A 21,307-nucleotide genomic window follows, 5' to 3' on the forward strand; every position below is an offset into this window, starting at 1 on the left:
TCGCCCCGCCCCTGCTCGCCCTCGCCCCGCCCATCGGCTCGCCCTCCGCCGCCCGCCCCGCCCCCCGCCGGCTCGCCCTCCGCTGCCTCGCCCCGCCCCCGCTCGCCCTCGCCCCGCCCATCGGCTCGCCCTCCGCCGCCTCGCCCCGCCCCCGCTCGCCCTCGGCCCGCCCATCGGCTCGCCCCGCCGCCGCCCGCCCTCGCCCCGCCCATCTGCCCGCCCTCCGCCGCCTCGCCCCGCCCGGATCCCCGCGCCCCGCCCCGCCCCGCCCCGCCCCGCCCCGCCCCGCCCGCCTGGCGGCCTCCGGGCTCGGGCTCCCTCCGCCGAGGGCGGTACCGCGTGGGGAGCCTAGCTCATCGGCTTCCTGCGGGCCCGGCCTGGGTGGGTCGCCTGAAAGCACAGGTGAGCCGGACACCCTTGTCTCTTTTCCTGTCACTTGGGTGTGGGCGGCTTCGCCCCTGCGCTGATGTACACACACACCCAGGACATTCACACACAGATGCACACAAACACACCATCTGCAGTCACGCACAGGTGCACACACTCTCATAGACAGTCACGCACAAACTCACAGTCATATTCACATATACACAGACACACACACTTTCACAAAAACACAATCATGGAAGGCGTGAGGAGCAGAAAACTGTGCCGGTGGCAACAGCTTAGTGCTTGGGATTTCCTTGTTTAAAAAAAGACCTCTAAGAGTCTTAGCTATAGGCTGGAGGAGACTTTAGAGGTCAGTCGGTCTAGCCTCTCCTGAGATAGATGGGGAAACTAAGGCTGGAACTAGGATTTGCCTAAAGGCAAAGAAGAGTAGGAGGAGGTCAGTGGGAGAGTTCAGACTAGAATGAACAGTGACTCCAGGCCACTCCATGTTTCTCTGGCCTCAGTGATTGAGACCTCTGCCCCATCCGCTCAGCCATAGTACTGGCACATAGCAAAAGTGCAGAAGCTGGTAATTCCTACCACTGGTACCTGTACTAATGGTGTTCTGTGGGCTGGAGCCACCAGGAAAGGCTTTGTGGGGGGCACCTTGGACGACAGGTGGGTTGTATTCTAGGCAGAGGCAGAGGGTATCACTTCCCGACTGAAGGAGTAAGATGAGAAAAACAGAAAATAAATCACAGAGGCTTTTGAAAAAAGTCGTAGTCCTGTGCAATGGTGCCATTACTTCTTGCCATAAACGCATCTTTCAGGGACAGAGTGCTTCAATGGCATATACCATTCCCATTTGCCCGCAATTTGCCAACTCACTGAAGTAACTTTTTCTTCTTGTGGAACACCTATAGGTAGGTGCCCAGCACCATGCAGATACATATGAAGCCAAATGTTCCTGCAAGATCATTTATCAGCCAGCAAACCGATTAGAACAATGTTATATTGTTGGGTTTCTGGGTCAACCCCACAGAAGTTTTATAATATAACTGAAATGCTGTATGTTGCAGTAGGAAAAAAAAAAACAAAAAACAAACCAACAACCCCAAAACATTGAAGCAATGCTAGGAACTAAGCGAAACCCACCTAAATAAAGTTTAATAAATTATGTTTCAGCAGAAAGGTTGGTAAAGGCAGATTTAATTAGAAGGAGCTAATAAGATTGAGCTGCTGCAGATTGTGAAGATGACTTTGCAATTTCAGAGATTTTTGTGGTTTCTGAGCCCTGGCTCTTTATCATGGCAGCCTCATTTCAAAATGTTTGCCTTCCCTCTTTCTCCTGCACTGATACATTACTAACCCTGCTCTATTGCTTTCCAGCCATGACTAAGGCCATTTGAAGTGAACAAGCAGAATTTAAAAAAAAAAAAAAAAAAAAAAGGATAGAAAATGGTGGAGGAGCTGGGGAGCAAGGAGAAAGTTGGGAGAGATTTTTCCCGAAGATTTGAAAATAGAATAACGAAGAAGAAGGAGGTAAGGTTAAAAAGATCCAGGAGTCTGAGTGGGTGGTTATCTGAATTACAATGTCAGACAGAGACAAAGGGGAGGGAGGTGCTTCCCCAAATGAGGATAAAAGTTGGTAAGGTCAGTCCCTTGGGCCAGTTTGCCACAGCCTCGAGATGGTGGACATGGCATGAGAGAAACCAGCTCTACATCTGCGTGTAGTCTTATGTTTTTTATATAAGCACATACGAATATGTTGGTTGTTATGCTTTCAGAAAAAAGGAATCTTTTTTTTTTTTTTATAAGTCAGGACTGGGTAATGCAAAAACCACCTGTGTAAGTTTTATTCTGACTGTAGGAAGAATCACGCTCCTTCTCCTCATCACCACCCACCCTTCTTAATGCAACCGTAGTCTCTTTCTCTTACCTACTTGATTTCAACACAGGGAAAAATATCTTCTCTGCTACTTATGTGATAAGAGATATCAAATGTGATTTAAACCAACTCTGAGCATGATGCTGTTAGAAACCCAGCGCTGGCCGGGGAATGTGTGCCAGGATCCAGCCCCAGGTGCCCAAACATCCCGCCTTTCTTTGAGTCCTGGAGAAGGGATTTCACAGACTCAGGAAGGAACTCAGATTATTGAGTCATCAGGACAGATATATGATGACCAGAGAAAGGGCGTCTTCAGAAAAAAGAAAAAAAAAAAAAAGGACAAAACCCTTGTTTCTTTAATTCTTTGCCTTTTCAAGGACCTAAGATAACCCTCCTCCCTCCTTGCTTTGGGGCTCTTTTGTGATGACCTACTAATAAGGTTTCCTTTAGCTGACTTAGATATTCTTTGATGTTTTTCCTAGTCTGAAAAACACTACCAGTTCTCATTTTTTAAAAGATGAAGGTCCTTGATAAAACCTTGAAGTCCTTCTTGTTGTTTTGTTCTAAAAGTCGGACAATAATAATTATACAAACACTGGAAAGGCTTTTATGTCCACAGGTGCCAATAAACCTTTTTTTTTTTTTTTAGATACTGACATGCTGTACATTAATTCCGAGGCTATTCTGCATCACTATTTTTAACCATGAACTAGAAATCTGTTTCTCAAAGTGCATTCCATGGACTCCTCATTTTCGATTAACTGGGGATTTGACCAAAAGCCAGGTACCTGGCCCCAAGACACATCAGACACAATCGGAATTTCTAATCTCTACAATTGAGACCCAGGAATCTGTCCTTTAAGTAAATGTCCAGTAAATGTCCAGATGCTTCTTACACATTGGGAAAGTTTGAGAAGCAGGGATAGAGCGCAAGAAATAGAAATAGTGTGTCAAAAGCCTAACAGAATGACTGACACATGCTAAACATTCAAAAAACAGTAGTCATCACCATCACTCTATGATGATGAGGAGCAGCAGAGCAATGTCCTTTGGGAATAAAATGCAATAGGTGTTTGTTAACTGTTGATTTAGAAGAATTGGTACCAGCCCAGACTGAAAATTGTAATCCTGGGGATTAAGAGAAGAATAACAAATATTTTTTTAGAACCTGATACCTTCACTCTAAGAAGAGTGAATCCACATGGTTATTACATGAGAAAAATAATTTTTATTTATTTATACTTTAGAAAAATAATTTTTAATTATTTGCTATCTCTTTGTCAGCTTTTTCCTCTGTAAGGCTACATGTTAATGGGAAACAGCCTCTCTGCCTCTCTCCCAAGCCCTGTCACCACCCTTGCGAAGGGTTACTATTTACCAGTGGTTTACAGAACATCCCAAGCATCTCCCTGCCTGTAGTCTGCAATTCTTTGCCAGATTCATTAGGAAAACCCTGCGTTCCTGTCCTCTGGGGAATGACAGTGGCTGGCTGGGGTCCCACTGGTACAAGGGAGATGCACACATGGCTCCAAGAAAACAGTGGTGTGGCCAGCACCAGAGTGGTCCAGACATGGGCATCCCTCTCTTCCCATCACACGCCAGCCAATCAAGAATCAATGAAAAGTAACTCCAGCATTTTCTCTAAGCCCACGTGACTTCTTATTTAAAACATGGGAATTATGTGAATAACAACGAAAGAAGTTGGTTGCCAGTATGAATTGAAAGAAAGAAAAAAAAAGCTTCCATTTGGAATCATGGTGACATATTGGCCTTTTATTAAGTTGGCAATGGCTAGCAAGACAGAAATGACACCAAGTTGTGAGGGACAAGTGTGAACTACCTTTCATTCACTGTTTCTCATGTGTCAGGCACTTGGCTGGGCCTTGTCTTATGTCCTTCCATATATATTACCAGGGTGTTAGGATTTTGAAGAAGTGATTCTAGTTGAGCATCAAAGACAATGGAAATCTCCCATATAAGAAAGCTTTCTGTGACTTTGCTTATTTGCCTCTGTGAAACTCCTAAAGGATTCTGTTTAAGCTGCTAGGTTAGCATCTGGCATGGTCTACCTTGCATTCACTCTATTGGCATATAACATATGTGCTTAGTTCAGCTGCTAGATTCTGAGTTCCCAGAGGAAGGGCTTGCTCACAGCTACCCCCTCACCCTGTCCCAACCATGTTTTCCTCAGTTCTGTGTTTGGCCTCTATCAATTATAGTAAATGGCCAACGTAATGGCCACAGCTGTTTCCAAGCCCTCTGTGATGCAGAGCCCATCCTTTAAAGCACTTCCTTTCCTACCCACCACACATCAAACCAGTATGTTCCCTGGCTCGGGACGGCCTCTACCCCCCAAAGCCCACCGGAATTATTCAGACCAGCCGATACTCAGCTGTTTCCCTAGCTCTGCCTTGTCTTTTTTTTTTTTTTTTTAAGATTTTATTTATTTATTCATGAGAGACACAGGGAGAGAGGCAGAGACACAGGCATAGGAAGAAGCAGGGAGCCCGAAGGGAGACTCCATCCCAGGGCCCCAGGATCACGACCTGAGCCAAAGGCAGATGCTCGACCACTGAGCCACCCAGGTGCCCCCCTGCCTTGTCTTTTACACAGAGACCCCAAAAAAGGCCATGTCTATGCTTTCCCCATGCTCTTTTCATCTTTTGATGGACACTGGTGCTCTTTCTGTGGTCCTGCATGGCGGGCCACGCCCCATGTTTCTGGGGGAACTGCAAGGAACTTTACACTGACCTTTCCATGTTGTCACTCAGTCACCTTTATACATTAAGACCTGGTACAAATCAGTCTCTCCGTTTACTACAACCTAGCACCATACCTTTGGCATCTGGATGAAACAACTGTCTATTGAATTGAGTTGGCATATATCTCTGAAGTGAAAAAATGATCATGGAAACTCACACGGTACAAATACTGAGTTATAAACCCTCACCATACGAATGGGGTCGAAATACTCAGCTGAGGATCAAAGGTTACCAAAGGAAAAGTGGCCAGCACTTTTAGCAAATGATGAGGTTTCCTTGGGTTATTTGCTTGTTTTTAAATGTTTTGAGGTTTACTTTTGCTTTTTCCATGCTCTGCCTTAAAAACAGTCTACTGTTCTCAAACTCCGTTTATTAGCCTCTAAGTACCTGGTTGATATATATCTCAAGTAGATTGCATGCTATTTGCCTGTTTGGTTTAATCGAACAGAAATTAAATTTTCTAAAAGCAAACAATATAAAATATGCAAATGCGAGAGGACAAAGGGAACAATTAGTAGTTTGGAGGAAGGCAACCAATAGACATGAAACATAATTCAGAGAAAAGAAAACAAATCATTAGCCAAAGTCAGCTTTTCATCAGCAGTGGTTAGAAAGTAACAAAGTCCGAACCCAGTGTCTCATCTGGCTAGAATGTTGCTTAGTAAACTCCAGGATAGCTGCTAGGCAAAGTTTCTTTTGTCACCCACCCTCCCCGGATGACTTGGTTCATTTCTGCCCAGTCCTAGCTGAATAGGAGGGCCATCACCAGAGCCTCTGCCCTGGGTGGGAACCTGGAGCACACTTCTGCCATCAGAGTACAGAGTACAGTCCTGAAGTCAGCTGGAACTGCATGTACTTTCTAGTTTTTGTCAAACTAGTGAGTGTATTCCTTCTCTGTCTAAACATTTCTACCGTCTTTCCTATAGTTCCAGATGCCTGGAATGTGCATCAGACTTTTGCTGAAACCACCAAATACCTGAAGGTTACCATAACTAACTAGTCACAGATGGAGTATTAAATCCGCCCCTATTTTTTCCTTCTCTATATAGCATATATTGGAGCTATAATATTCTACATTCTTGGAACAGATGATATGCATCAACAAAACTAATATCCTATCCAGAGAACACTGCCTTATTCGTGGTCAAGGGCCACCTGTTTATTTTATCAGGGGCCACCTGTTTATCAGTTGGCACACCTCTATATGAGGTTATGATGGACCTTATAGGTTGAAGGATTAATTTAAAATGTCGAAGAACATTTCCTAATTATGAATTCTTTGCTGCTACCTCATAAGATATTGTCCCATTACTGTTATTATTAACTTTTCCCAGCTTTCCAAACGAACTGTAGTGTGAACAGGGTGCTAGCACGTGTGGAAGGGAAATGCTGATGGACTGAAGAACGTGGGGATGAAATAATGTTGAAGTGATTGCAGGGTGGTAAATCTGATTTTCAGCCATCTGACATCAAATGTTAAGGTCTTAATAACTATGTTTAAAGGAATATATTTAAAAGTTGAAAGACGGGGGCCTGGGTGACTCAGTCAGTTAAGCAACCGACTCTTGATTTCAGCTCAGGTGATCTTGAGATCCTGAGATTGTGCCCCGTGTCGGGCTCTTCACAGAGTCCGCTGGAGATTCTCTCTCCCTCTCCCTCTGCCCCTCCCCCACTCACCTCTCTAAATTAATTAATTAATTAATTAATTATCTTTAAAAGTTAAAAGACAGATTTTTTAGAGGTAGAGTTGAAACACCATTACAAAGACAGTAAGAAGGACACCCCTTCCCCCAGACACCAATATAGCATTGCTTTGGGAAGACAAAACACTTTCCTCTCTCTTATAAAGGCAGGTGCTGTGAAACATCTTTAGTTCACAGTTAACTCCCACTGCTGAGTTATGACTATTTAACATTCCCACTTTCTAGGTTACAGGCTCCATTTTGTGTTCCACACTACAAATATCTCAAAATAAGGGCCTGCCTTCCTACAGCATCCTTAAGTGGCACAAAGGCCTCCCTCATCACACCAGATTGTGAGTTTCCTAAGGGCAAGATATCTGAGGACAACTGCCATTCATGACATCAACCATTAAGACTAGAAATGTCATCCTTTAAATCTGCTCACATATGAATTGGTAGAGTTGTGGGCTGTTGGCAAAAGAATGAGTGGTTAGCTGTCATTGGCCAGGAGCCTAGAGGTGGGGCCCAGAAACCTGCCTTTAACCAAGTTCCGGGATTCTAAAAAGCACCCAAGTTTTAGAGTAGCCACCTGTGACCTATCCTAATCTTAGCTTGCTCCTACTGGCAGGTTCTCCTGGTTCTTCGCTGGCTCTGTGGTCTCATTAACCACAAAGTGACTGGTTGCCCCATTTGAGGAGCTGAATATATTGACAGTAAAGTGCCTCCCAATTCCTCTGCTCATCAGGAGATGACATAACCTGAAGGAAAAAATCTTTAGGCTCCAGAGTCCGAAGAATCTGGGTTGGAGCTACACGTTGCCCTGTATGAATTACAAAGCTTCAGTTCTCTGAGCCCCAGTTTATAAAATAACAAACTATAATCTGGTTATGAGGACTAAATGAGATACTTTGTGAACATCTTCAGCACAGAGTCAGCATTCCATAAACGCAAGCTGTTCTTTTGCTGCCCTCTTCATCGGGTTCATGTGAGAATGAATGCGGGGAAATGCAGAGCACCTGGTGCATCCTAGCACTCTGCAAACGAGAGCTATTAGTATCTTCAGTTTCGGGCAACTAAATATAACTTATGAGCACAGTTCCTTCATTTGTTGAGAACCAAGGGAGGAAACTATTTCTATATTCATTTGCTTTTTATAGGAAAAAATGTTACAGAGATACTAGACGATTAACAAATTTTAAGAAAGACTGTTCCATTTAGCCTTTTAGATGGAAAGCAAGATTGGCATTTCTTTACTTCCTTCCTTCCTTCTTTCCAGGCAAGAGAATGGTATGCATTTTCAGGTTAAAACAAAGTGTTAGAACTTCTTAAAGCTATTGAAATAAAGAATTCAGTTCAGACACTATGTAAAGCAGGGTGTTTAGAGCTACCTTCATTTTCCCAGGAAGCCCAGGTAACACAGGATTCCAAGAGAACACTTCAATAAGAGGACTCTTGTTGGGGCGCCTGGATGGCTTGATTGGCTAAGTGTCCAATTCTTGATCTCAGCCCAGGCCTTGATCTCAGGGTCATGAGTTCGAGCCCCATGTTTGGCTCCACACGGGGCATGGAGCCTACTTTTAAAAAAATAAAAAATAAATGAAAGGACTTTTATTTAATGTGAAATGTGAAGTCTCAGAGCTTAATCTGAGCATATGGCTCTGTGTGTGTGTATGTGTGTGTAGGGCAGTTAAAGAACTAGCTTTCAGGATTTAGAAGACCAGTTTTGGCCCAGTGACGAGAGGATGAATAAATGTGTTAGAAATCTTGACAAAAATACTGTGGACAAAATAGCCATCTGATACTAAGCCAAGTATATCCTACATGAGCAGGATAAATTTACATGACTCTTTCTCCAGATATTAACACCTACTGTACCTGTGGCTAGCACGTCGTTACTCCACTGCCTTTCACCCCTTCTTTCCAGTTTTAATGGGAGGGTGCCAAGTAGGCAACTGGCCAAGGAAGAAGTGATGCAACCATATTATAAATCCACTGAAAGTCTCAGTGATTTCAAGATTAAGTGCTCAAATGTGTTTTGGGCCAAATTCTCTGGCTTAAACATCCAGAAGAGTCAGCCTGACAATCTAGGCCTGGTTTTCAAACATTCCCAGGTGGACAGACAGTATCTCACCTTGCAAATGAGTGGGTATAGCAAAGGTGATGCTACTGTGCATGGCTCTGCATCCCCCCAAACACACCACAGCAATGGTTTCCAGGGTAAGACAAAATCTGCAGCTGTGTGTGTACCTCCAGCTGCCAGTGATCCCCACATGGAGGAGAAATCCAAAAATGCTGTGGACTCCTCTGAGCAGGGTTGTAGCATATGTTACCTGTGGCTTGCCCACTATTCCCTTTACCATACCAATCACTTCCCGATGGGTGACGCTTCCCATATGTGGAGCAGGACCTGCTTATTCTTAGAGGGCAGACCCCCTCTCCGTTTCTCACATCAGATAAAGGCTTTATTTAAATTCCAGTTACAGAAATGGGCGATCTATATAGACTTCCAGGAAGCATCTTATACTTCCATGGGAAAAAAGGCCTTGGAATCCAGAATGGAATGTGGGTCAGGGTTGTCCTCACCTCTGAAGGAAAGAAATGTGCTTTGGAAATTAAGGATATAATGCAAGCACAGTTCTCCTCCGCTCCCAGGAGAAAGCCCTTGTAACAAACTCTCTGACATGTTGCTTTCAATACATTTTTAGTAGAATTCTTTTTTTTTTTTTTTTTTTTAGTAGAATTCTTGAGGGACAACATGCTCTTCTCATTAGACCTGTTAATCTGGTGTCATTTCACACAGCTTTATCCCAATTCCATGGAATGGCTTAATTGATTTAACATTCCTGTTCGTACTGATGACCATGGATAACTGTTACATAATAATTGAGCTGATGGCTAACTAAGGAGATAGAACGCTCCAAGGTTTGTGACATTGTTGGATTTTGAAGCAAAGTTGTACCCCAAAGTCACTCTAGGAACTTATATTCATTCTGGATAAAAACGTTTCCATAAAATGAAGCCAGTGTCACATCAGAAATGCCAAAAACCAAACACTGGCAGATGCCAACCTGTCAGAATCATGCCATCAGATTATGGAGCAGCACACTGGAAAATTCTGAAGCGAGGAAGGGGGGAAATGCACTCGAAATTAGGGCAGTTTGTTTTTGCTTTACTAATATCTGCTAAAGGGGGAAGAAGTCCCTTGGAAGAATTGGGGTAAATAGCAATGGAGCTGTCATGCCTCTGCATCTGCTGTATTCTCCACAGCCTGCCACTGCTGTATCCTCATTATATTATAACACTTATTCCCAAGCATTGTCATTTGTTCTGAATCTTCTCGACTGAGATGACAAATGGAGTTAGCCTGATGCTTCCTGGGGCATACGTGTTTTCACTTCTAATTTATAAATATGGTTCAAACAGGACTTTTTGAGCATTTGGTGCCTACTCAAAATCTGACAGAGTTACTTCTTTCTAGAGATAGAATGCCAATCCTTCTATTTTGTCAAAACAGCTACACTGTCAGGTGATTGCGGAAACCATAGCTAGAGCTGAGTCCTCCAAGACTATAGTCTTCCAAGACTGAGTCCTCCACTCAGCCAGATGTAGAAACAGGGTTTCATACTTCAGCAAGGGATGCATCGTAGTGCTGTCTGGTTATTCCTTCTCGAATTTTGCAGTGCAGTTGGGGAGGGCTATCTGTGTGCAGTTAGGACAAGATAAGGATACATGTGTAGTCCTGAGTAGCATGGCATTGCGAATCACTAGAGTCTGTTTTAGATGGGGATTGACAGAAGGCCTGTTATCCTCAACTTCACAGGAGTAAAAAGTCAGCATGAGAGCAAAGCCATCAAGCTTGTCAAGGGTAGAAGGAAACAAAAGACATACTATAAGCTGGTAAGAACCAGCTGGGAAGGCTGAATTGCTCAGACCCATGTTTTATTCATTTTAAAAGGGTGTCTCAGGGAGAGGAGAAGGCACATTCCCCAGCAGAACTCGCTTGCCCAGAATTGCAGGCAAATAAATGGACATGTATGTGATTGAACTTGGAAAAATCTAAGAAGACATTTGGGATTGCAGAGAATATTAACAAGGCTGCTGCAAGCCAGCCGGCGTGGTCCAGTGAGACCTGTCTCCCAGAGTCTGAGCTTCTAGTCTTCTCTGTGACAAGGTGACACATGGGTGTGGCTTCTTTCAAAAACCCTGAGCAGAAGATGGGACACAGAACTCTGCTGCCTATGCCCTTGGCAAGGAATTACACAGAAGAAATGTACTTTTCCACGTACTTCTTCCCACCGTTGCAACTATTTGGAAGCATACAATTCAGTAACAGTAAGTACATTCACGATGGTGTACAGACACGACCACTGTCCACGTTCAGAGCTTTTTCATCACCCCTAACAGAAACCCTGTAGCCGTTAAACAATAATTCACCATTCATTGCTCCTTTCAGCCCCTGGCACCTTCTATCCTATTTTGTCTTTAAATTTTCCTACTCTAGGTACCACATTAGAGGTGGGATCCTATGATACTTCTCATTCTGTGACAGGCTCGTTTCACTTAGCATAAAGATTTCAAGACTCCAGGTTGGAGCAGGTGCCAGAATTTCATTTCTCTTTAAGGCTGAATAATAATAGTCCATTGTGTGTAGAGACCACATTTGTTTATCCATTTGCTATCGATGGGCACGATTGTGAATAAGGCTGCTGTGAACAGTGGTGCAGAAATAGCTGTCTGAGTCTCTGCTTGCAGGTTTCTCAGTATATACCTGTGAGCGGAGCTGCCGATGTTACGGTAACTCTATGTTTAACTTCCTGAGGAACTTCCAGACTGTTTTCCACATTGGCTGAACCATTTCACATTCCAACTGGCAATAAACAGGTTTCCCCATACCCTTGCCAACACATTTTTTTTATTTTCTTTTTTTTTTAAATAGTCACCTGAATGAGTGTGATGCGGTATTCATGGTGGTTTTGATTTGCATTCCACTCTCTTAATAATTTAGTCACTACAGGAAGATAGGGACGGCTTGTCGGTTGAAATTTCAGTAGCTCGCCCTGGTCAACCAAACGGGGGGTGTATGTGTGAAGCCTATTTTCCTGACAAATCTCGGAGCTGCTCTGCAGGATTCCACCTTGTAGCTGTCACAACCACATAGCGCACCAGGACTGATAGCAATTGTAGAAAGGCAAACATCTGAATCAAGACAGACACTTTGCGCTCCCAGCGGGCCGGATGAAGGGTTTCTTTTTTTAATACGGCAGCATCAGAGACCTGCTGCTTAGTGCAAACCAGGCAAATTACCCATCAAGCCTGTGGAGATGGTTGAAATAGATTCTTTCACAGCTGAAAAGCTAGACAAAAGGTGACCATTGCAGGGCTTTCTGCTTTTGCAGGAGAAGCTGATTGCTCTGACCGGACCGTGAGGCCAGTAAATTATACCTGTGATAATTGGAAAGAGCTGTCTGCAGAACCGTCAATCAGAAGAGTTGCTTCTCTGGTGATCGGCCGGTGGCAGCAGGCCCTTTTATACTGCTGCATAAAAAGGCTACAGGACCACCATGCATTCCTCTTTTGAACGAGATGTATCAGAGCATGTCTCCTTGGTGACACTTAGGAGGATGGTGCCTCTGATGCAGGGACCGGTGCTGTCAGCACTCAGGAAAGAAGGGGTGTGACCAGTGTTCTTAAGTACACCTCGGTAAAGGATGCTGAGATGTCACAGTCATCGTTTCTGAGTGCCTCCGAAGCAGGCAACTGTATCTGAGGTGGTGGAGATGGTGGTAGTAAGAGCTCCACAAATCTGGCTTCTGCCTCTAGTTGTCAGACTCTGGTGAGACCCTTCCGGTCAACATCAGGGAAGTTGCTGGTGATCCTGGTCTAGGGATCTGACTTACTTCTTTAGTAGGTCAAATAATTATAGGAACTTCTGGCTAATTGGCAGCAGCCTACAGAAAGGTACAAGTGAACTTTAGAGTGATGGAGATGTTGCTGTTCTAGATGGGGCCCTTTGATTTTCTAAGGAAGGGAATTTCTGAGAGAAAGAATCTGATTAGTTCACTTAATCACTATCATCTCTGGGCAGAGCTATTTGTCCCCCCCCCCCCAAACCTCTTTCTAGACGTCTGACTGTGGATTGGCTGACCGTGTGTCAGCTCACTGACTGGGTTCCCAGGGGCTGTGGCTAGGGGGCTGGCTCACGTGACACACAACGCGACTGCTCCTATTCAAATACTAGAGGGCAGTGGGCAAGAAGGTTTCTGGAGTATCACACCTGTCTCGATGAGTCTAATCCACTCACGAAAACCAGACACTAGGACTTCACATTTGTCTTCCCTGCTTAAAACGTAGAATGATTTCTGCAGATTATGAGAATACGTCATAAAAAGAATTTAGCTCAGGTCTTGCTTGCACAATTATTCCCAATTATTATCCACCATTTGTTTAGTTTTTCAAACAATACCACCCTCCTGAAGAAAGAACAAGAATGAAAATAATACCTATATAGCTCTCTTGACAGGAAAAACAAATTGCTGAGAGGGTTTTCTTAATGAGTTACCTAAGTTGAGTAGTTGAGATGTCTCCTAGAGGGAGTCCAGATGAAATCAATCCTTTTACTATCCAGTGGTTTGATCTAATTGTCGCTAGGTTAAAAAAAAAAGAACTGTTCTTTCAGAATCCTGGTCATGGAAGAACCACCAGGTTTCTGAGTATCACTTGAGTCTTTTTTTCTGAGAGAGTCAGTGTGGTTCCTCCTCTCACCCTCCTGTTCCCATCTTCAAGGAGCTCCAGAAATGGTGCCCTCCTGTCAGTTTCTGGGGCTCACAGCCTAGAACCAACTCTAGCCCCTCCCTACTTAAATGTCTTTATTTCACAGAAAGTCATCACTTTGTGTCCTTCTGGCCCGTCCCTTGTCCCTTCCAACATAGTCCTGCAGCTTTGGCAACAATGTCTGGGGCTCCGCCATTGGCCTAACTACTCCCTCAGATTCCCACACAAAGCCTGGAGAACGATCTGACACAAATCTCACGAGGATCACCCAACTCCTGTTTGCAAACCTGCAGGAGAGCCTCTGTTGAATTCAAATCTTACATCACACACTTCCTGAATTAAGTTCCTATTCATGTGGTTCGTGGATGATCACCCCTCCCACCCCGCTAGGACAGCCCCACATCTGACCACTCTGCAGTCCACTCTGCTCCCTTCTCAGCCTTTCTACAGGCCATTGCCTCCTCTGGAATGCTCGCTGTTGTCATCACTCTCTGGGCCCCCTTTGATTCCAATTCCAGCAGGAATCCCCAGAATTATACCCCAGGTCTGCATGTACTACAGCCTTCTGTGACCTGCTGTCCTCTGGCTCAGCCTGGGTCTCCTTGTCTGTGGTAATTCCTGCCCAGCTGGCTTCCTGAGCTCCTCTCCCACATGCAACCAGGAATCTACCAAGATATGTTCTCGGCTTACAGAAAGAGGAAATTGAATTCTCTTTTCACCAGGGTAGTCCTGCTTTAACGTTGTACCAGGTATTGTTCATATGCCAAATTCACTGAAGAACAATACAACGTATCCTTACCATGGCCAAAATCTCCTTACTGCTGACCACCCATAGTTCCCTGGGTATGGGCACACTCCTCCTAAGGTCGAGTTTAAGAGGTATCTATGTTGCCTGGAAGGGATGAGATGTTATTGGCACCTAGTGAACACATACCACAGACGAGTTTGCCAAGTAGAGTAAACTAGAGAGTAAGGAATAAACTAGACGGAAGGTCATTCTATTTTGATATTTTATCCATCAGTCAGGAATTTTCTTTGCTGAAAATGACAAAAACCCAGTTTGAACTAGCATGACCATATCAGACATTTCATTGGATCACAGGGTTGAAGAAAGGGTTGAGCAAACAAATCAGGTAGGTTAGGGCTTGGAGTTGAATCAGAACCTGGAATTCAAATGCCAGCAGGTACCCTGGTGGCACTAGTGTGTCTCTGGCAAGAAGAGAGACCTGTGTAGCAGAGACACATCCCTGCTGTATAGCCACTCCTGGAATTAGCAGACTCATGTTTGGAAGCTGTAACTTGTACAGTCCTCCCCAGCACTTCCTGCAATTCTGTTGTAATAATAAAATGTTCTTTTAGTTTTCAGCGATATCAAATGTGTGTATAACTAGGATTCGCCAGTATATTTGTTTAGATATTATATCTTCGAAGCCTAAGTGTAATTGTGTTTTTGCCTTTTTCTTAGAAATGAATAATTATTAACATATATTTATACATCTTACACATGATGGTGATAATAGAAACCTTTAAAAGTGCCGTGGAGCAGATGGTAGTTTTAGAACAAAACAGATCCATTAGCTGTCAAATGCAGCTTTCCAGAAGGATGAAAAACAGAGTCAGATCTTAGGTAGTGCTAAGAAAAGCTCTCACTTATTCTAACCCCTTAGGATATGGATTCTTTTGTAAAAATTCTGCTATGGGAAGACTATGACAACTTGCTATTAAGGAATGTCACAGAACGCAAAAAAAAAAAAAAAAAAAGGCTTCTGATCAAATGGTCTGAAACCTAATTCAAAATGTGTTTTAAAAGGTGATGCAGGGGAGCCTAGGTGGCTCAGTTAGTGAAGTGTCTTCCTTCAGCTCAATCATGATCCCAGAGTCCTGAGATCAAGCCCTGCATTGGGTTCCCTGCTCACTGGGGAGTCTGCTTCTCCCTGTCTCTCTACCCCTCCCCCCACTTGTGCGGTCTCTCTCTCTCTCTCTCCCTCAAATAAATACATAATATAATATATATATATATATATATATATATATATATATATATATATATATATATAAAGGTGATGCAGTTGATTCCAGACCAATTCCAGGTGCACAATCCAGGGCTTCCAGAAATGCAGAGTATTACTGTCCCCATTTATAGAAATAGTTTATCCCTTACATTAAGTATAAGAAGAGAGAAAAAAATCTTCTATTTTACAAAAGTAGAGTTTTCTAGAACTGGAGAAACCCTCAGATATAATTACAGATGAAACAACTTACTTGTCTAAGGCCAGACAGTGGTTTAGAGCCAAATATGTAGTAGAAACCAAGTGTCTTCTCCGGTGCCTTTCCACCCCACCTCCACCCAATGCTAAGCAGCCACTTTGTAAAGAACCATTTCTATAACTAGTCACTCATATTAGATTTTCTGCCTGTGTGTATTTATGTGGATCAACTGAATGATTTGATAAAAGATTCTTGAACAACATTTTACATGACCACAAAGAGTTTTCAAGATTTCAAATACATTTATTTATGGATGTCTCACTCTATTCAATAGAAACAGCAGAGTTCTTTGTGAACGCCAGAATAGAGGGCTACAGACAGCGGGAGAGCTTCAATTTAATAGTTAAACCTCAAATGTCTATTTGCTAAGTCATCCAATCTGTGTTTAAACAACTCGATCCATAATTTTACATGGGAATCAAATGAAACTTCTGTCTACCAGCCGTAATGCAAGTCAGTCCTGAATCAGTACAGAAACACAGGCATTTAGATCATAAGAAAAAACATGCAATTGGACAAAACAGTTTTAAAGAACCTAAGAAACAGGCCACTTGGGTGGCTCAGTGGTTAAGCATCTGCCTTTGGCTCAGGGCATGATCCTGGGGTCCTGGGATCCAGTCCCTCATTGGGCTCCCCATAGGGAGCCTGCTTCTCCCTCTGCCTGTGTCTCTGCCTCTCCCTCTGTGTCTCTCATGAATAAATAAATAAAATCTTTTTTAAAAAAATAAGGAACCTAAGAATGTCTATTATTCATGAGGTGGGAGGGTAAATTAAATTAATTTGATATAAAATCATTTATGCTCTGAAGTCATCACAGTCACCCAGTCCATGTTCGTTCCGTTCTTTACCTTCATCAGGTCTTCAGACTGGTTGCCCTCACATCTTCCGCTACAAAAACAGTCCTGATCCTAGACCTAGCAGGACACTCCACTCCTGACACTAGAAATACAGGCCAGTACTCTGCTCTTCACCATTCTCTTTCTTTCAGTTACATAAACCTTTCTGTTGTTGTTGTTAATTAATCTTTGGTTTCTTTGTGAACTCAAGGTCAGTTTTTACGTTTTCCATATTTTAAGAGGAGGAACATGGTTGTCTTTTGGTATGACCTAGGCTCTTGGTGCTAAAGACAGTGCCTCAAACTGTTAGTCAGGCAAGGCTTAAATAAAATGATCCACTATAAAATGAGCACATGGTGGCCCAGTTCTGGGCGGGCCATCTGCTTTATCTACCGCTATTTTTATGTGACTTTGTATTGGTCTCTACTCTCCAGTAGTATTACTACATTTGTCCCTTTGTCTTTACTGTAAAGTTCTCTCTAGCTCAAAAATTCTGTAACGAATAAAAGTCATTGACTTCAATACTTTTCCATCAAGTTAAAGAGATTGTAACATGGGACACAGGTTTTGTGGAAACTCAGAGAAGATAGAGGCCAGTGAGAACCATGAAATCACAAAGGCTACTTGAATCACAAAATGCCCTTATTGGATGGGAAGAAGGAAGGACTTCCAAGTGATGATACAAAGAAATAAGAATGAGTTTCAAGAACCAAAGATGTGTGTCAGAAACTCTATGTGTGAGCTGGAAATGATGGATTGACATTAAGAGTCCCTCCAGTCACTGCAAATAGGCCAAGCAGCCTAATCTCCAGCATCACTGATGAATAGTTTACCTATTCTGTCTAAGAGTGCCCATGGATCTAAAGTGATGGTGCCCAGTCCATGGGCTTCTAAGTGCCCTGCTCACTTGCAAAGCAGGAATCTATGGCAGCAGAGAGAATTAGTCAAATTCAAACACCCATCTAGGCTTCCCTCTAGACAGTCTATTTATTTAAATGAACTCCTTTGAAAGGTTAAAAATTGCAATGACATGGCAAATTGGTTAGGACTGTAGGGACAAAACATATAAAACTCTATCTCTTCCAACTCTTTTGAAAAATGGAAAACTCAGAATTTTTTTTTTAGCATCAAACTGTCCCCAGAAAAATAAACCAGTACATTTACATTTTTTTTAAAAAAGAAATTTTCCTCAAAGAAAAATGAACTCATATAAAGTACACAAAAGATGAACTGCCCAGCAAAACAATTAGAAACAAAGTCTACTTATTGTCTGCCTCTTTTGGGACATCGAACTTCTCCCCCTCCACAAAAGACTGAGTTGTCCTTTGGCAGACAAATCCGTGTAAACGGTGTGTCAGCTGTGCAGGGCATTAACCCAAAGGGTGCATTTTACTGACAGGGCAGAAAATAGAGTCTACTACTGAGTTTGAAATGAGCTGCGTTAGATAAATCAGTCAAGAGGTCGCTTCCTTTGGGTTTGCCTGCAGGATGATGTCAGTTGGCCCAAGGTGGGAAGCTCAGTTATCTTAGCTTCGGATTTGCAACAGTGACTTTTGTGAGCTGAGAGCCACGTCACAAAGCCAGATCCTTAACCGCTACCCCTCGGGTGTAAATCCAGTCCCGCTATTGAAAAAAACTGTTTGGGGACACCTGGGTGGCTCAGTGGTTGAGTGTCTGCCTTCAGCTCAGGTTGTGATCCCGGGGTCCTGGGATCGCGGTCCACATTGGGCTCCCCACAGGGAGCCTGCTTCTCTCTCTGCCTAGGTCTCTACCTCTCTCTCTATGTCTCTCATGAATAAATAAATAAAATGTTTAAAAAGAAAAAAGCTGTTTGATGCTTTTTTCCAACTGACAAAAGGTATCCTTGCTTTTTGACCATGGTCCTTCCCATGGCTCATACCTTGGATGAAGAGATGGGGATATCCACCTACCTTTTCCCAGTCAGAAAATCTGAACTCTTCTAATCTGAGGCATGTGATTTTAAAATGTTTATACTTTTTATAAACAAAGAAATTCAATCGACCCCATAAGTCAGAAATAGCTCTCTAAAGGGCATATTGCCATCTCTCTCTCTCTCTCTCTTTTTTAAGGATACAGTAAATTTCTTAGTTTTTGGTGGAATTTTATGTCTTGCTAAAGAACTCTGCTGTTTCCTGTCAGGAGAGCAGGGTGGGAACAGTGGACTGAAACCCAGACTTGGGCTCTGGAAACTTAGGCAGAAATCCTGGCTCTTCTGAACTAGGAATGTCTGTACAATGGAGGAAGCCCCATTCCCATTGGTGACACAGAGTCACAGTCCAGGCTCTCCACCCCCATCTATGCTGTACTGCAGGCACAAGGCAAAGTGGTATGTAGAGTCTGGGAGGAACTGAACACAACTCAACACCTTCTTTCTCCTTCCTCCTGAACCTGCCAGTCAACATACACCATGTTAGTCACTCCTCAAGGCTGGTGGCCATGGGTGTTCAATAGCAACACTGTCTGTAGCCAAAAGCAGACCTAATTTAGGGGCCTGGTATTAAGCCCACTTGGCCAGTAGACTTGAAACCATGTTCTCCAATATCATTTTATCAGTAACCCAATCTCCCCCACTAGACAGGTTCCAAATGTGAGAAGAGAAAACTCAGGGGTGTTTTTCCTTCATCCCTATTTAAAAAGACCTAGCATGGAACCAGGAACCTCACTGAACATGAGTAAATTTTTGCTTAAAATTAATGAAGACATGGCAGGGTGGATCTGGTGGGGAAAAAGCAAAGTAGCCTAAGTGTGGACATTATAAACAAACAGTATGAAGCAATTGATCCAGCTTCAAATACCCAAAGATAGATCATTAGTATCAGTGCAGAAAATCTTACTATTTCTCCCCATGGGAAGTTTAGGATAAAATGGTCCCCCTTAGATGTGCGAGAACACAACACTGTTGTCAGTCTGTGGGTCTCAGCCAAAACTGAAGGAATCCTCTCTGCAAGCTTCCTGACTCCTTTGTTTACTTAGAGCAAGTGGCAAGATCTGCTAGCTCAGTGTTCAGGTTTTAAATCAAATAGTTTGGAAGAAAAAAAAAATAGTTTGGAAGGTACTAAGATAAAGGCCTTGATTCAGTTTCTTCCTCTTAAAAAACAAAAACAAAAACAGTTCAAAAACACTGTGATTCAAAAGCAGGAACTAGACAAAGTCCATTTGGCTCCCAGGCCTTGAAATCTATCCCAATGAGGGAGGTGATGTATAAAAAGTAACTCTCGTTAACAGAACTCAAGAAGGGTTTTTTTCCCCCTCTTCAGGACAAATTTTAGAAGCCATGGGTGTCAGAAGGGCTCTGGTTCCTGAGCCTGTGGTTAGCATCTGTGATGGGTACAGTGCCCTGGAGAATGTTAGACTGGCCGCTAGACTGGGAGGCAAGAAACTGGATTTTCCTAAATCATCCCATGTCCTTGATAAGTCACTGTCCCCATCTGCATCAAAGTTTCCCCAACTGTGACATGAAGGGCTGGGCGGCTTTCTTCCTCTGGTGGTGAGGCTGGGCCTTCTGCCTCCAGCTGCCTCTGTGCCGCCAGCCGAGCGGAACCACAGCGGTATTGGGGAGCAGCTACCTGCGAGAGCGCAGGAGGGGCATCTGTCTCTCAGCATCTCGAATAGCACCTCTTCTCTCCCTGCTCTGTTTGGCTGCCCTATTTGGCAGCCACTTGCAAAACTACTGCTGTGCTTCCATCTGTCGAATCTCAGTGGAACACCAGGGAGAAGGGGTGTGAAATGTGGATGCTCCTTCCATATATATATTTTTTTAAGTTGCTGCTAATGGCTATCTAGGGACAGAAATGTTGGAAGACCTTTTTGGAAGTCCTTTCTGAAATACATTAAAAAAAAAAAATCTAGAGTTCACTGGATGATCGTTTCATAGAATATAGGCTAGCCACCACCATTTTTGTAGCCAGTGACACCATCACCGTTCTGATTTATCCAAAAGAGAAGTCACTGTAGATGAGTTAATCACTTGGAATAGAGCAGCAGGTGCCAGCTGTCTAGCAAACAGCAAGACTTTCCTGTACTGGGGGGCTTTTACAGTATACACACACACACATCAACTCTGCTGTATAAAAGTTATTTGCAAAATATGAAAACACAATTGTTTCAAAAATAAATTCAAAATGACTGGTTCATTTAATTACCAGTTACATTTGTGAAAATGATCCAAAGAATATCTGGGTCCCAGTAGTTAACATCAATGATCCGTAACCTGGTTAACTTTTACCAACAATCAGAGAATAGGTTGATATTTTCCTTCTCAACCTAATAGGTAGTTATTTAAGTATTATCATCTTTAATTTAGGGGTTATTGGCCAAAAAGCTGCTAGTCCAGCAGTGTGATAAATGGTGTACTGTAGGCTCCTTTGTTTCCAAAGCCAATGACACTAAAAATACTCTAAGAATACATCAAGGTCCAGAACTCATCCTGGACACCACCTGCTTACTTGCTGATTGTTTGAGGAACTTTTTAAGAGAAATATTTGCACAGGGGATAGGCAGCCACAGAGGGATGGGTGGATAGAAAAGAGTTAAGGGAAGAGAGTGAACATTCTAGATCTTATCCTTGTCTACTTCTAAATCCCTTTCCATTCTCTTTCAAAAGTCCTAACAGCTCATGAGAAGCAGGACCCTTGAAATTGAAAATCAAGTCGCTGTAGTACATCCGGGTCTCTGGGACATAGTTGTCCTCACCAGGCAGAAGGGTGGGCC

General features: G+C 43.3%; 1 long non-coding RNA gene across 1 annotated transcript; it reads left to right on the forward strand.

Moving 5' to 3' along the window:
* The first annotated feature begins 290 nt into the window (after positions 1 to 290).
* On the forward strand, positions 291 to 14,865 carry LOC121496567. Its single transcript, XR_005989267.1, has 4 exons — positions 291 to 402; positions 1,759 to 1,911; positions 10,657 to 11,033; positions 12,098 to 14,865. It is a non-coding gene; the product is annotated as an uncharacterized LOC121496567 (long non-coding RNA).
* The last annotated feature ends 6,442 nt before the right edge of the window (positions 14,866 to 21,307 follow it).

The sequence above is a fragment of the Vulpes lagopus genome, chromosome 8 (assembly GCF_018345385.1).
Source record: "Vulpes lagopus strain Blue_001 chromosome 8, ASM1834538v1, whole genome shotgun sequence".
NCBI classification, from domain to species: Eukaryota; Metazoa; Chordata; class Mammalia; order Carnivora; family Canidae; genus Vulpes; species Vulpes lagopus.